Source organism: Papaver somniferum, chromosome 2 (genome assembly GCF_003573695.1).
Source record: "Papaver somniferum cultivar HN1 chromosome 2, ASM357369v1, whole genome shotgun sequence".
Lineage (NCBI taxonomy): Eukaryota > Viridiplantae > Streptophyta > Magnoliopsida > Ranunculales > Papaveraceae > Papaver > Papaver somniferum.
In genome coordinates, this window is record NC_039359.1 from 67,886,109 (window position 1) to 67,903,590 (window position 17,482).

At 35.4% G+C, this 17,482-nt stretch overlaps 2 long non-coding RNA genes across 2 annotated transcripts; both read left to right on the plus strand.

Annotated features, from left to right (window-relative positions):
- The first annotated feature begins 590 nt into the window (after nucleotides 1-590).
- LOC113347926 lies at nucleotides 591-1,917 on the plus strand. The gene is made up of 2 exons (XR_003359331.1): nucleotides 591-1,518; nucleotides 1,655-1,917. It is a non-coding gene; the product is annotated as an uncharacterized LOC113347926 (long non-coding RNA).
- Nucleotides 1,918-12,804: 10,887 nt separating this feature from the next.
- On the plus strand, nucleotides 12,805-16,202 carry LOC113353460. Its single transcript, XR_003361295.1, has 4 exons — nucleotides 12,805-12,928; nucleotides 13,693-13,848; nucleotides 13,969-14,045; nucleotides 15,962-16,202. It is a non-coding gene; the product is annotated as an uncharacterized LOC113353460 (long non-coding RNA).
- Nucleotides 16,203-17,482: the final 1,280 nt, after the last annotated feature.

Sequence of the window (17,482 nt, forward strand, 5' to 3'; positions counted from 1 at the left end):
TGTATGTTAATGCCTATATCAACCGATTTTGGTTGAGTTTCAGAAAAATTTGATGAGAAATTTCAGAGGTTCAAAGTTAAATCATTGATGAATCCCTTTTGAAAGGAATGAATTAAAGGTATTTAACCGAACCACTTGAATTCTCTGTATCCAAAATATTGTTTAAAAACCCAAAACAATGGAGAATTGAATTATTGTTTGTGATTAGGTTTTAGTTTTTGATTATCATGGAAACTGAAAAAAAAAATAGTTTTTAATTAAAGATTGTTAGTAGAAATTATTCAGGTTTTTTATTAATTTTTTTTTAAACAATTAAAATTATTAACGTTAGTGTGAAAGATAATTTGGTATTTTATCACACTTCAGACATCCCACATCATATTCTCTAGGTTAGGGGAAGAAAGTGATAGGCTCAAGTAAAAACCAGCTACTTCAAACTAGCCAAGTAAGAAAAAATAAAAAAAATTTAAAATGCCACACTTCCAATATCGAGTTTAAGAAAGTGCCACAGTCTTTCTCAAAATTAATAAACTACCACAATCGTTAAATATTCCGTTGGGACCCACCGAACGGATCTATATTCGTTGAACAAGACAAGAAAATGTTCATTTTCACCAATTTACCCTTCACAATCTTATTAGATAACCCTAAAAATCTAAAATGTTCGGCTTCTTCTTTCTTCTTCACTCACAACGACAGCCATGAATCCATGATGTCATCTCCATCAGAACCACCACAATTACCACCTTCTTCTTCTAATCTTATTCTTCCCCATACAGAGAGAAAGTTATACTTTTTATTTTAGAGCTAGGGTTAGAGGATCAATTCGTGAAGAACTTAGGGGAGAAATCAGGGAAGATTTGATCTGTTTGTTGTGTTGAGAATGGGTTGAAGAGAAAAAACTCATCGAAGATTTAATGGAAGAATTTAAAGTAGAAATTAAACTAGGTTTGAGTTGATAATTCGAACAAGGAAGATATGGGTTCTGAAATTAGGGATTGTGTGATATGATTGAGTTAGAGTTTGAACTGATTTGAGGTGTAGGTGATGAAGAAGCTACTGATGAGGTGGAAAAGGATCTGAAATTGAAGGTGGAGGAAATCTGTTAGATTAATTGAAAAGGTTAATGGAAACGTGCAGATATCTAGTTCAGTGGTTAAATTGAATGGAAAATTGCAAGTAATTTCGAGTCCTAGTTTGATTAGGAACAATAGGTTGCAAGGGATTTTGATCGTTAAGCAAGTTAGGAGAAGATTAGTGGAGATAATCATCTAGCAGGTTCAAGGTTGTGACAGAAAAAATAGCATCGAACCAACATCTGACGCATAAAAGAGAAATTTTAAAAGGGAGAACATAAGGTTCATATTATGAATGGAAAATAAATTGGCTGGTATTCTGATACTTGCAGGTTTCAGTTTGTAGTGTTTGCTGGTAAGAATAGGAACCATGATGAACTAAAAGACGGAATTGGTGAGGATTACGGCCCCTCCACTCATCTGCAAAGTATGAACATAAATGGTAATACAAATCATGCACGTTTTGCAAGATTAGGGGATTCTTCTTTTGTTATTTAAATATTCCTTCGATTTTTGATTCAATACTTCGGTAGTAATAGCATTTGGTTCTCGTATGTTCTTATTGTGAGCTTACGCAGGCTATCTGTTGGATGGAACGCCCCAAGAAAGAGAAGAAAGATTAATTAAAAGATACTTAAAGGCGTCTTAGTCAATTGTGTTCTCATCTTGATTTTTTTTTTTTTTGGGATCTGACAGTGGTATTGGTAAGAAATTTTGATCATTTTTCCGTTGGTGGGTTTTGATTTGTTTCAATGTCACGATTGGATTCTCAAGTGATAGTTACTGGTCGATGTCATTTTTTGATTATGTTTCTGTATGAATGCATGAAATTTTCTAATTACTCTTGACTTTCGTGGTTCTTTTCTAATGACTCATGACTGAACTCGCTAATGACTCACAATGACGAATTGATTTAACTCAGTATAGCGAGATGATTTGCGGATGTAGATGTCTTTTACTAAGATGAATAACTTCCACCTATGCACTAACGGATGTTAACTGTTTTTTGAAAAAATTGGGATGGAAAAGGTCAAATGAGTGGCATTAAATAAATTTTGAAAAAAACAGTGACACTTTTTTAAACATGAAATTGAAAGTGTGGCACTTTATTAAAATCCCCAAAAATTAATAAAAAATAAGATTGAAATAAAAACATATAAAAACTACTGATTGGTAACACTCACCCCCAAACGGAAAAAGGAAAAAAAATCTCTCGATCAATACTCTACCGGAAGGTCGACTATACATCTCCTATCAAATATTCCACAGAAGATGGCTAAGTGACAAATTTATCACTTAGCCAGTTCATTTAACCCCATAGTCCAACTGATAGATTTTTCATACCCATAGTCGGGCTTACAAACATTTTAGGGTGAATTTAAGTGGTAATTGAATTTATATCCCTACTTTTGATAGACCTTACAAATATCCTTATCATACAATAAATATATCCCTCTTCATCTATAAGTTGCTGTGAATGAAGAACAGATAATCAAACAATTCAAATCAATGAATGGATAAATGGTGAATTCACCTTCTGAATCAAAGATCCAGACCTAAACTGTGCAAATAGGCGCAGTCAAAAATGGTTTAGTTTTCATTAATTTTCAGATAAAAACCTGATTGGGTTTTCTTACAACTTAAATACCCAATCATTAACCCTACCATACCCTCAATGGATGAGCAACACGTGCCAAAGATCTAAAGGACACAGTTACACCAATAGCTAATGATAGAGAAGGTTAAAGGCACCTAACTAGATTACTAAGAGCAGCCAGAGCTCCCTGAATTACATGTCACACTGTGACATTTCCTCCCCCAGAACATGATCCTTGTCCTCAAGGATAAATTTTGGATAATGAGCCTTTATGTTTGACAGAGCCTCCCAAGTAGCATTCTCAGGTGAGGAATTGGTCCACTGCAAGAGTATTTGTCTCACCAATCTGCGACCCTGAAGAATTGTTCTGGTGCTAAGTATCTTCTCAGGAAGCATCATAATTTGACCCTCATGATCAACCACTGGTGAGTCTGGAGATGGAGTGTGTTTGAGGCCAATGTGTTTCTTCAACTGAGAAACATGAAAAATTGGGTGAATACGCGCGTGAGAAGGCAGCTGCAACTTGTAAGCCACATTTCCAACTTTCTGAATGACTGGGAAGGAACCATAGAATTTAGCAGAGTGCTTAAAGTTCTTCCTGAGAGACACGGATGCCTGTCTATATGGCTATAGCTTGAGATATACCAAATATCCCACTTCAAAGCTTCTATCTTTGCGTGATTTGTCAGCATAGAGCTTCATTCTCTCTTGAGCTAAGTGAAGTGACTCTTTGAGAAGATCAAGTAAAGAGTCTCTCTCCTTCAAATAGGTTTCAACAGCATCAACTGAAGTTGTTGCAGTGGTAGGAAAAGCTAAGTGGGGAGGGACATACCCATAAAGTGCCTAAAATGGGGACATCTTCAGACTTGTACGAAAGCTTGAATTGTACCACTATTCTGCCAAAGCTAGCCATTGGCTCCATTTTCCAGGTTGATGTCCAGTTAAGCATCTCAAATAAGTTTCCAAGCAGCCATCCACTCTCCAGTTTGGCCATCTGTTTGGGGGTGATATGCAGTGCTTAAATTAAGACTTGTACCCAAAGCCTTAAACAGATCATGCCAAAAATTGCTGGTGAAGACCTTGTCCCTATCTGACACAATGGATGATGGTAATCCATGCAATTTGAACACTTGAGAGATAAATGACTGAGCAACTGAGGTTGTTGTGTATGGATGTTGAAGAGACAAGAAATGAGCATACTTGGTTAGCCTGTCAACAATGACAAGGATAACACTCTTCTTGTTGCTGACAGGGAGGCCTTCAATCAAATCCATTGTGATATGTTACCATGGTTGATCAGGGACAGGAAGGGGTTGGAGTAGTCCTGCAGCATTGGTGGTGTCACTTTTGTTTCTTTGGCATATATCACACTGAGAGACAAAAAGCACTATGTCTTTGTGCATTCCTCTCCAATAGAAATGGCTTCTTGCTCTCTCATAGAAGTTGCTTGAATTCCAGAATGCCCTCCAATAGCATGTAGAGAAGCTAACAGTGTTTTCCTTACATTGCCTCCAGTTCCAATGTAAAGTCTATGTTTATACCTTAAAACACCTTCCCTATAAGTAAAGTATGGAACACTGAGAGGATTGAGAAGGAGTGAAGAGATAATATCTTGAGATTGAGAGTCATTTAGATAGCTACTGGTAACTTCAGCAACCCAAGTTGGTGTAGATAATGCCAATGAATGACAAGAAGAAGCATTTACTGGTCTTCTGGAGAGAGCATCTGCAATAGCATTGTCATCTCCCTTTTTATACTGAATATCATAGTCAAAACCAAGGAGTTTGATTAACCATTTATGCTGGAATGAAGTGGTAAGTTTTTTCTCCATGAAGTATTTCAAACTTTGATGATCTGTCTTAATGGTGAATTTGTTTCCTTGCAAATATTGTCTTCAACTCTGAATAACCATGACTATAGCAAGAAATTCCTTTTCATAAGTGGATAAAGCTGAAGCTCTTGGACCCAAGGGTTTGCTATAGTAAGAAATTGGTCTGCCTTCATGTAGTAAGACTGCACCAATGGAAGAATCACTTGCATCACTTTTAACCACAAATGGTTTAGTGAGATCAGGAAGTGATAATACAGGGGTGTTGCTCATGGAAGTCTTGAGGTTCTCAAATGCATTTGTGGCAGCAAGGTTCCAATGGAATGCATCTTTCTTAAGCAAATTTGTGAGAGGCTTGTTGATGGAGCTATACCCTTGCACAAATTTCCTGTAATAACCTGTGAAGCCAAGGAACCCTCTAAGATCTTCAATAGATTTTGGAAGTGGCCAGTTCTTCATGCACTCAATCTTGGAAGGATCAGCACTTACTCCTTCAGCTGTGATAATGTGACCCAAATAGTCAAGGGAAGACTGCCAAAGATGCATTTAGACATCTTAGCAAATAACTGGTGTTTCCTGAGTAAGGATAAGACAATCCTGAGGTGTTCCAAGTGTTCCTTCATGTTATGGCTGTATATAAGGATATCATCAAAGAAAACTAAGACAAATTTTCTCAAGAATGGCTTGAAAATATAATTCATCAAAGACTGGAATGTTGCAGGTGCATTTGTAAGTCCAAATGGCATGACCTTAAACTCATAGTGACCTTGATGAGTTCTAAATGCTGTTTTGAAGATGTCTAAGTCATGGATTCTGATTTGGTGATAGCATCCCTAAGATCAATCTTGGAGAAAACTATATAGCCACATAGCTCATCTAACAGTTCATCCACAATTGGAATGGGAAATTTATCTTTAATGGTGATGTTGTTGAGTTTCCTATAATCAACACAAAATCTCCATGTGTTATCTTTATTCTTAAAAAGAATAATAGGAGATGCAAAAGGGATGTGACTTGGCTGAATAGTGCCAGAATGGAGCATTTCTTTCACAATCTGTTCAACTGCATCCTCTTGAATATAAGGGCATTTGTAGGCTCTGAGGTTAATAGGTGCAAAATTAGGTTGGAGAGTGATTTTATGATCCAAACTTCTCTTTGGGGGTAGCTGTGTATGTTCTTGAAATATATCTTGAAATCCAGTTAGCAATGGTTGTAATATTGGGGGAGTGGTGGGTGTAGGGGTAGGAGAATTGAAAATAAGTGGCCCACCAGGCCATGAGAAGAAGTAGAAAAATATTTCTTAGCTGCTGAAGCACTTGTCTGAAGTAATGTAGACTGTGGAGAAATAACTTGTAATGTAATCTGCTTCTTGTGATGTGTGAAATAAATACTGAGTTTAGTAAAGTTGAAAAGAACATCACCTAAAGTCTTGAGACAATATGTACCAAGTACAATGTCACACCCTCCTAGAGGTAAAATCCTTAAGTTGTCTACAAAGTGGTGACCATGCATACTCCATTGTAAGTTTAAGCAAATGCCAGTGCTGATTCTTTTCTCTCCATTGGCTACAGTGACCATCATTGGTTTAGTTGGTTCAATGCAGCATTGCAAGGAATTTGCCAAGTCACTATCAATAAAACTTGTTGTGCTGCCAGAGTCAATGAGGATAGATACTTTCTGGTTGTGGAGAATACTAGGAATTCTAATAGTCTCACCAGGTGCATTGCCTGTGATTGCATGAAGTGAAATTTCGACCTCTAAGTAAACTTGGGATTCTTGAGCCTCTTCAAAGATATCTTCCTCATCCTCAATGTCCTTGGTCTCAGCAGTATCCATATGAAGCATGTAGAATGTTTGTTTCCCTTTACAGAAATGCCTTGGTTTGTAAACAACATCACAATTATAGCACAACCCTTGAGCTCTTCTTTTGTCCATATCCTCCTGTGACAGTCTTTTGATAATTTGGTTAGGAGGGTTGGTCTTTGGTGGAGGAGAGAAGAAGGATTTTGGGGTTGTAGGTAGAGACTTTGGTGAAGTAAGGATTGTTTTAGGTGACAATGGTGTAGGGGAGTATTGTCTGTTGGATGTAAAATTAGCTGAGAAGGATTTATTGAATGGTTTAGAATTTGTATGAACTAATTTGAGTTTTTGTTCATGTAATATGGCTAAATTGAAAGCATCAGCCAAAGTTTGGGGATGAAACATGGATACAGACTTTCCTATTTCATCTTTAAGGCCACTAAGAAAACTCATAACAAAATAATTTTCAGTAAGAGATGGGTTCATATCAAGCATTAATGCCTTGAGAGACTCAAATTCTTCATAATAATCATCCACGTGGTGGTTTGGATCAGTTTATTAAAACTACCCACAAAATTTTCATCCACAGGGTTTTCAAATCTAGCACATATACTCTTAGCTAAATCATTCCAAGTAATTTGATGCCTATTAACTTGAAAATTTAAAAACCATTTCTCAGCGTTACCCTCAAGGTAGATTGCAGCTATATCCACCTTTTTGTGTTCTTAAATGTCATGTAATTGAAAGTATCGATCATCCTTTTGGATCCAACCACGAGGATTTGCACCATCAAATCGAGGAAAATCGATCTCAGAAATACGATTAGGAGAAGGATAGTAACGATGATGAGTGAAACCCGGTTCCTCCATATCATGATTATTAGATCCAAAAGTATCTTCGGGATTCGGTTGATACTGAGTATTATGAGGACGATTGAATAATCTCACCAAACTTCGAGTGGTCTATTGTAAAGTGCTGTTGAGGTTGGTTGCTAGAGAATCAAACTTAGTAGTGATATCAGATGATAGGGTATTGAAATCTGCTTGCAGCTGAGAGTGAGAAGCTTTCAATTGGGTTACTTCTTTTTCAACAGCCTTAAAAGTCATTGTGAAAAAAAATTGGTGGATTCGAACTGCTCTGAATACCAATTGTTGTGAATGAACAACAGATAATCAAACAATTCAAATTAATGAATGGATAAATGGTGAATTCACCTTCTGAATCAAAGATCCAGACCTAAACTGTGCAAATAGGCGCAGTCAAAAATGGTTTAGTTTTCATTAATTTTCAGATGAAAACCTGATTGGGTTTTCTTACAACTTAAATACCCAATCATTAACCCTACCAGACCCTCAATGGATGAGCAACACGTGCCAAAGATCTAAAGGACACAGTTACACTAATAGTTAATGATAGAGAAGGTTAAAGGCACCTAACTAGATTACTAAGAGCATCTAGAGTGCCCTGAATTACATGTCACACCGTGACATAAGCCCATCAGGGGTCCATTAACATTTTTCTTCTTTTCATATTTACCCTTCCCCTTTTAAGTTTCGATCGATTCACTTCCTCTTTCAATTTTTCTTTCTTTCTCTCTGTTCCTTTCAAACACCTCTATAACGACCACCACCAGCTCCGCAGTCGCCACCACCACTTTGGTCCATTACATCACAACCACAACAAACCACCACTGTTACGACGATCATCACTTCCTTTTTCCGAATTAAATGAGAAATTAGGATCAAACAGAAATCGAGGTTATGATTTAGAGATTTGAAATAAAAAATCAAATCAAAAACTACTATGGTTTTTCAGATCTAGAATTTTAGGTTCCAATTTCTGAAAATTTTTCGAATTGAAGACTTGTATGTTCGAATCATTGAAGCTGAAGACGTAAAAACTCAGTTGCCGAGTTTTTCCAAGTTGATTTCGATGTTTATTTTGATTCTAATAATCTTTAGATTCGATTCTTCTTTGAAATAGGTATGTTTCTGCTTTTTCGTAGGTTTATTAATTTTATTTTGGTGTATAGCTTTGATTCATTGTAGTAACTAGGGGTCACTGGATCATGCAAATTGCAACCGATTTAAGGAAAAACAAAATATGTGTGTGATGTTTTCAATTGTACATATCCAATGGTTTTATTGTTGTTGACGATATTTTTGAACCATTGTTTTGTTTTAAGCAGTGGTGGTGGTAGTGGATTTTGTAGTGGAGGTTGTGGTAGTTATTTTAGTGGCGGAGGTTGCTGCAATGCTGGTGTTTGTGGTTGGTGGTAGTGATACTATTGTAATTGTATTTGTATTGGTGGTAGCGGATGTTTTTGGTGGTGGTGGAAGGTATAGTTGCAGCGATGGCAGTGGTGGTGTTTGTTGTGTTTGCAGTGGTGTGGTGGTGTTGGTTTTTGATTGCCGGGATCAACTCATGTTTTTGACCCAATTTTTTATGGATCAACTACGATTGTTGATCCCATAAATGGGATCAACTCCTGTTGTTGCCCCAATTTTTTATGGATCAGTTAGGATTGTTGATCCCATAAATTGGATCAACTCCTGTTGTTGACTCAATTTTTTATGGGATCAACTACTGTTGTTGATCCTTTCAACTCCTATTGTTGACAATATTTTCTTGGATAACTTGTAGTTTAAATCATGTAAATTTCTTCCAATGTTGAACTTGTGGTACAATGGTAGCATGACTGACTCCATGTCAGATGATGCGTGTTCGACTCACGCCAAGTTCACTCCATTTACATGGATCGACTTTCATTGTTGATCCAATTTAGTGGATCAAGTACCATTGTTTATCCCCTAAATTGGATTAACTTCTACTATTGATCCTTTTTTTTGGATCAACTGTCGTTGTTGATCCCCTAAATTGGATCAACTTCTACTGTTGATCCTTTTTTTTTTGGATCAACTACCGTTGTTGATCCCTAAATTGTATCAACTTCTACTGTTGGTTCTATTTTTATTTGTATCAACTACTGTTGTTGATACAAAAATATTTGAGCCAGCGGCGGCGGCGACGACGGTGGCGGTGGTGGCGGCGGCGACGACGGTGGCGGTGGTGGCGCGGCGGAGGACTAGTGGTGGTGGCGGCGACGGACTATTAGTGGTGGAGGACTGTTGGTGGTGTAATGGTGGTGGTGAAGGAGTTGTGGTGGAATATTAGTGGAGGTGGCGGTTGGTAGGTGGTGGTTGTTGAACGGTGGTGGTGGAATGGTAGCTGAATGTTGATGGTGGTGTTGCTAGTGGTGGTGGTGAGTGGTAGAGGAAGAAATTTATTCCATTTTGAAATAAAGAAAAATATTATATGAGTAAGGATACTAAAGTAATCTAAATTTAAATGAATAAGATTATTAAAAAGTAGGGACATATTTATTGTTGTATAAGGATATATTTATTTATCGAGATTGACGTACAAGTGTACTGAATGATGCTCTGATTAGGATCTCGTAAATTTCATCAGATGACAAGTTTTGCATCTCTTGTGCAACTATTCTTCGTCTTCTACTTTAGTAAAACCCTTCTTCAACTCCATTATTCTTGAATTAACTAGGATGTTATCGGTCCCTCCACTTCACACGCCTTTACCTCGAAATCCTAACTTGCGCGGATTAACAAAAGCAATAGCAAAAACCAGAGAAAATAAGTTTGATAAATCAAATAACTCAATGTTTAGTGTTTTTCTCTGCAATACTAGGCCGTCCTTCTTATATAGGCCTCAACAAATCATGATAGTACTACTGGGACTAGGAAATGAAAATCAGAAACTTATTGGAACTTGGACAAGTAAACTAACACTAGAAAGCTAAGATGTTTTAATCACGTTCTAATTCAATTTCTACATCTCAGACTCAGCAAATCATTCAATTTCATGTTCGTTTTATACCTCTCTATATCTTCACATCTCAGCAAACTAAAACTTGTGTTCTTCATGAGATTAATTGTTTTGATTTTATTCTATTCATTCATTCTGATTTTGAGTTGATTGAAGAGCATCCTGATTCTGTGTATTTAAGTTTTTTTTTTCTTTTCTGATTTGATTAAATTGATTCAATTTAAGATATGGGTTTGTATTAATTTGTGTGTGAATGTTTGTTTTGAACCTGAATTGAAACAATTGTTTAATTAGGGTTTGTATGATTCAATTTGAGGATTTGAATTGAGCAGAACTACAGAGTTAGGGTCTGATTTGAGTTGAGCAGAAAGTCATGGGGTTGTGATGATTGTGATGATGGTGAATGAAATTGGAGCAGTTGATGACGATTTAGGGTTCTTAGAAGAAGAATTTGGGTCGATTTCATATTCCAGTATTGAATTGATGATGTTTGAGCTCGTGGAAGAAGAAGGGAATTTTAGGGTTAGTACTGATTCAAGATTACAAGAAAGAAGTGGAGGTGTTACTGTTGTTGTTGATTATTCAGTATGGGTTTGTGTTGGAATGGTTAGACAGGTAGAATATGAAGTACAGATTTAGATGTATGTTAGGTCAGGGAAAAAAGAAGAAGAGATGAATCTTGAGTCTCTGGTGGGTTTAACAGAACTAGGGCTGAAATATTTTTGAGCAAGAAGATGGTGGTGATGTGAATCTGTTAATCTCAGGCTGAAGTTGTTGCAGCTTCAGTTTTAGGTGTTTAATGGTGGTGCTGAGGACTGCTATGAATTGCAGATGGGTGTTATTGCTGAACTGCAGGTGATGATGGCAACAGACATGTTTGTGGTTTATCCTGGTGGTGTTTGTTATCTTTGTGGTGTCATTGGTTAATATACTCATTTCATTACTGGCAGGCCTGTGCAATTTACAACAACTGGTGGCCAATGTTGGCAGGTAACTAGAAAAAACATTTAGATGGTTACTCTATTTCTTATGTGTTACTCTATTTCTTGTAGCTCTCATGTACGTGATGGTGCCTATGCCCTGTTTATTTTTTGGTGGTGGATCCATTGCATTTTTAACCAGCCGTGATGGTGGAGGGTGAGTCTATCTTATTCTTCAAGAACTTCAATTGATTTCTGTATTACCTTGGTGTATAAGAAAAAACATCATAATTCACAATATATATCCTGCATACCATATTTTACTAACTGAGTTGATCATTATATCTTACTTGAAAACAAATTCCTTCACAACTCATGCACTCCAACTGATGTGTTTTCATTTTTCATGCAGCTGGATGGATGTTGCAAAGTTCTTGATTTGAGCTGAAGCTGGTTGAGAATGGTTGAATGGTGGGAACGATGCAGGTGTTGAGAGATTGTGATGTTAATGGGTTGAGTTTGCAGGATGCAATACAAAGAAGATGCAAATGGTTTTGTTTCTTGAGCTGAACTGGGAAGAATTGGTAGCATGAGTTGTTCTGTGAAGCTGGTTGTGTATGGACTGATTTACAAGAACTGATGCAATGATGCAGCTATACGGAGATGATGGTGGTGCTGGGTTGTAGTTGAGGACAATAACAAGTGTCTGTGATGCAGTGAAGTGGTGTTCAGATGAGGCAGAGAAAATTTGTGTTGGTTGCAGTTTGGTGGTGATGAATGAATGTGTGTGTACAAGGAATGGGATTGATTTAGCAGTTGAGCTCAATCTGAGTTGGGAGTTGCAGGTGAATATAGCATGGTGATGGTATGAGCATGTGGCTTGAATTGGATGAAGTTGCAAGTGGAGCTCAGTTATGAAGTTATGCACTGCATGGCATTGATTCGACTCGGCGATTCAACTCTACCCAGTCGTAGGAATGGCTTTTTAGACTTTTCGACGCTGCCACCTAAGCGTTAACGTTTGTTAACTGCTGTTTACCATTTTTTGAATAAAATGATCAGGGAAGGGTACTTTAACAAATTTATATAAACGGGGGCACTTTTTTAGTGTAATGTAAAAAATAGGGGTACTTTATCAAAAAACCCAAAAAAGTATAACTTACTGATGTGTGGCATGAGCAATTTGAAGAAAATCCATAGAAATTCAATTTTTTGGTCTCAGTGAAGAAGAAGAATGGATTTTATACATTATCCATAGATCCGACCCACATATCCGGAAATTTCTCCCATATTATTACAGTAACAAGTGATTGTTAGATTCTGTGTGGTAGATCAGAAGAGAAAGTTTCAGTTAAGAAGAAGAGATTGTTTGTTGCAGAGAGTTTGAAACATCAAAAAGGTGAAACTTCTGTTTTCTCCGAACCTCCACGTGCGGCACATGAACATAACTTACCTAAACTACCATAATTACCCTTTAGTTGTGTTAGTAATACCTTCCTGCAATCCTGCTGTAAGGGAAAAAAAGGTTCAAATTACAGTTTAAACCCTATTGGCTGAGATTTAGACACTCTACTCCCGTCCCCTCAAGTACTATACCGTCCTAATTTACAAAACCGAGAACAATTTGATCCCTTTTTAGACGAGTTAGTTCAAATGGTTACCCATCCTAGTTTCTTTACCACCTAAAATACCCTCTTAGCGTTATCAAATATAAAATTCTATTTTTAAGTTTTTTATATTCTATTTGAGAGACACAAATTAGATGAGATTTATAGAGAGAGAAAAGTGATTTATGTTGATCGAAATTAATATATCAACAAATTTTCATTGAGCTAAACGATTTTAAGTCGATACCTATTTGCAGGTAAGTATCTAATCTTTGATTACCTTTATTTTTTTATTTCTTGATGGATTTTTGTTTTGTGTTTGATGTCTGATCTTTTGTTTCATTTTTTTTCAATTTTTTAATCTTTCGTTTCATATTTTGATCTATTTTTTATATCCATAACACCTTGATTTTGATTCGTTATTTTTTAGTTTGATTTTTTTTTTACCGCTTAACTTGAAAAATATATTTTGAGATAGTGATTCAGTTCGTATGTAATTGGTATTTGATATCTTGTTTCATGTTTTTGATTTTGTAGAATTTTGATTTTGTTAATTTTGATTTTAGGTTTTATTTGTTTTCAATTTTCACTACAGCATGGGATTTTGATTTCGATTATCTTGTTTCATTTTTCAGTTTTGATTATCCTAAATTGAATTTTAGTTATTTGAGATCTTTAATGTGATTTAGATCTTTTATTTCTTAGATGTATTTTCTCTGTTGATCATTCAAATCATCATGTAGGTAACTTTTGATCTCTAATTACAAGCTGAAATTGATAGACTAATTGATAATCTTCAGTTTATACAACATGTGCACTTTAATGTACACTGTTTTGCAATCTATTTATACAACCGGTGCACTTTAATGTACACTGTACATGTATTTTAGAATCTTCAAGGTATACAACATGTGTACTTTAATGTACACTGTGTATGTATATTGCAATCTTCAGTTTATACAACATGTATACTTTATTGTACATTGTATATATTTTTTACATATGGTTTTGCATTATGCAGGTTATCAAGCATTCTGGTAAGGCCGTGTATGCTATTTTGTATTATGATGATCAACATAGACAAAAAAAAAGATTTTCCACCATACCAACATAATTTGATATTTGCTGGTAAACAACTTGAAGATGGGCATATTAGCTGATTATGATATCCAGAAAGGTAGTTATTATACAATTATTGTTACTAATTTTGTGTTTTCATTTGTTCATTTAAAAGTATTGGTTGTTTCCTATTTCGTGTGGTGTGAATGAAGAATCGACTCTACATCTTGTTTTGAAGCTACATGGAAAAATTATTGAACCATCTTTGATGTCTTTGGATAGAAAGTACAACCGGGACAACATTACCTGTCGCAAGTAAGTTTAATTTGGACATTTTTCTCTTCTCTTTTACAGTTTCATCAACGTTTTAATAACAACATATTGCGTTATGAAATTGATGTTATGAATGAATTGATGATCATGTAATCAATAGACCATATGTATTAGTAATATACTATGTGGAGAACAAGCATTTGAAAATTTTAGTGCCAAATGTTAGTTTAGTAGGTATAAGCTTATAAGACTGAATAATTTTTTGGGACACATCAAGGTGTACTTGATTGTGCACTTGTTCATGGTGATGAATTGAGAGAAAAAAATTATAATCTTCATTTATATAAGATGTGCACATTATTATACACTATATTATTTTTTTGGCATGTGTACTTTATTATACACTATAATTTTACTTTTTTGTTTTTGTTTTTGTAAACGTGCGTATACTTGTACATCAATGTGTTATGTCATGAATAAAAGTATATCTGGCATGCTTTGTGTAAGCATGGATATTAAATTTTGTAGATGTGTATATAATTGTAGACCGATTATCATGTTATGGACATATGACATGTTATGTGGTTTTGGTCATTTATGTAGGTGTGCACATACTTGTACATTGATGTATCATTTCATGGAAATATGACCTGTTTTATGTGGGAATGCATGTTAAATTTTTTAGATCTTTGTACATGTGTACATGCATGTACACCAGTGTGTTGGGTCACGGATATATGGTCTAGTAAATGTTCACATGTTATTGAATTTTTTATAAGAAAATAGAGTCTTAGTACTGTACATAGAGGTTATCTTACAAAACTAAGTATGCATTTAATTTGATTTGTTCTTTGACTCGTTTGTTTATTTGTTAGATTTGTTGTAGGAATATACAGATCTGTACACCAATATTACATTTTGTGGGATATATTAAATTGTTTTGCTCGCCTGTTCTATTTCTTAAATTTGTTACGAGGTACGAATGTTATTTTTGTTAGACTTGTTATAAAATTGTACATATTTGTACACCTTTGTGGTATCCCATAGATACAAGGATTTTTTTGTGGGCATGCATGTTTGATTGTCAGATTTGTTGTAGGAGTGAATATAGTTACACCTTTGTGATGTCACACGGATATATTGCATGTTCTGTGGTATGGATGTAGTTTTGTTTGAATCACTGCTGTATTTTGTTATTATTCTACGGATGAGTACATACTTTTACACTAGTATTTTTTTTTTTGTGAATGCATGGTGTGATTTGTGGTTATATATGCTATATATTCTTACTGATTCTGGAGATGTGTACATGTTTGTATACTAAAATGCTATGTGATGAATATATGGCATGTCATGTGGGTATCGATGCAAGATCTTTTTTGGTTTTTATAGAGGTGTACATATTTATAGACTAGTATATGCTCTATGATGAATGGATGACCAATCATATGGGTATGGATGCTAGAATTTGTTAGGTTTCTGTATAGGTGTATATATTTGTATACTATTATGCTCTGTAATGATTTGTTTAAGTTTATTGATCTCATAATCTCAAAATGTTAGAGCGCCCAAGCCTATCACAAGGTTTGCGGAGGTTGATGGTTCGAATCCTTCTGAGTTTTCCATGTTATGTTTATGCAATATTTATAGCGGTATTGGTGTTTAGGTAGATAATTCAAGTTGTATGTATGTACAAACTGGCCCCCTTTGTCTTTTCATGAATATCCGGTATGTTTTTTGGGTATGGATGTTGAATTCTTTGGATTTTTTGTAGATGTATACATAGTTGAACACCATTGTCCGTCTCGTGAATATATCACATGTTTTGTGAGTATGAATGTTAGATTTGTTTTGTTAAATTTTTTGTAGATGTGTACATAGTGGTACGCCATTGTCACGTCTCATTGATGTATGGTATGTTTATACGTATGGATGTTGAAGTTGTTGTATTTTTGTAGATGTGTCATATGGGTACTATTTTTGAAGCGGTAGAACGCAGTGATGTCTGGTACTCAACTACACACTTTTATCCTTGAAATAAGAGGGTGCCCAAATACACCACAATCTTTTATATCCACCCATAAGTCCTATACCTTTTGCGATTTCTATAGACGAGGTCGATACAATACGACAACAAGATATTTACTTGACAGTATTTACGGTAATAAAACCAATTGACTATTAGGATCAGTGTCAAATAATTCGGATTAACATACAAGTGTAATTTACTTTATTGTAATAAGACAATTATAATGCACAAGTAAATATGTATGCACAAATTCACAAGATACAAAAACTAATAAGAAAATCTTCTTCGTCTTGAAAACTTCAATTGCCTTCTCAATAACCTGCACAACATAAACTTGAATTCTCTTATGATAAATCACACACATAACGAAGTCTATTAACAATGGATTATCACAAGATGTCTTTAGATCCAACAATGGTTCTAAAATCCCGTCGATACTTTGATCTAGTTTGAGTGACCCTTATGTCAGAAGAGAAAGCTCCCAAGAATAATCAAACTAGGTGCAATCAAAGTTTCAACAATCGTTAGTCAATCAAATCAATAATAGAAAACTAAAATAAAAATTCAAAATCTAGTTTTCTACCAACGGTACTCGTCGAGCTTCTTAATCCCACATAAGTCTTTAAACGAGCGGTCCTAAGAGATTTCGCCTAATTCGTTAAGCAAAAACAATTGATATCAAACAATAAAGAAGATACCAAATCATTAAGTCAATAGTGAAAACACTGGGAGTACCAAAATACACCACCAACTTTTTCGGTGGCAATCTGTATGGACAAACTCAACACAACTCCGAGAGTTAAAAATCAATCAAGAAAAGTGTCTAGAGTCATATCTCTATCTCTCTTGTTATTAGAACGTTTACATAATCGAATCCGTGAACCTAATCACAACGAGAGTTCTTGGACGGTACCAAAGACCAATGTCCAAGGATCAAGAAGTCGTATCCAACAACCTAGGTCGGACGTATCTACTTTGATTGATCAACATACAACCTGTGATATGTATTAGAAAGATAAACGATATAATGTGAAAAAAGAAATAACACAGACACTTGAAATTTTGTTAATGAGAAAACCGCAAATGCAGAAAAACCCCGGGACCTAGTCCAGATTGAACACCAAACTGTATTAAGCCGCTACAGACACTAGCTTACTACCAATTAACTTCGATGTGGAAGTAGATCCCAAACTCATTTTCCCATTGATTCAGGTACAGTCGCGCTCCTTGTGCCTCCTAAATCCCATCATAAGACTACGCAAATGATTTCCTTAGATAACGTCACAATAACTAAAAGTTGCTTCAACTCAATTGAAGACTTTAAACTAAATATGCCTCCCACAGATTAAGCCTTTATAATTGATTTCCTGATTTACTATCGAAACAGATGATTAAATCAAACGTAATATCCAGTTGATGGAAATCGATAGCAACTTGATAAAAGTATGGC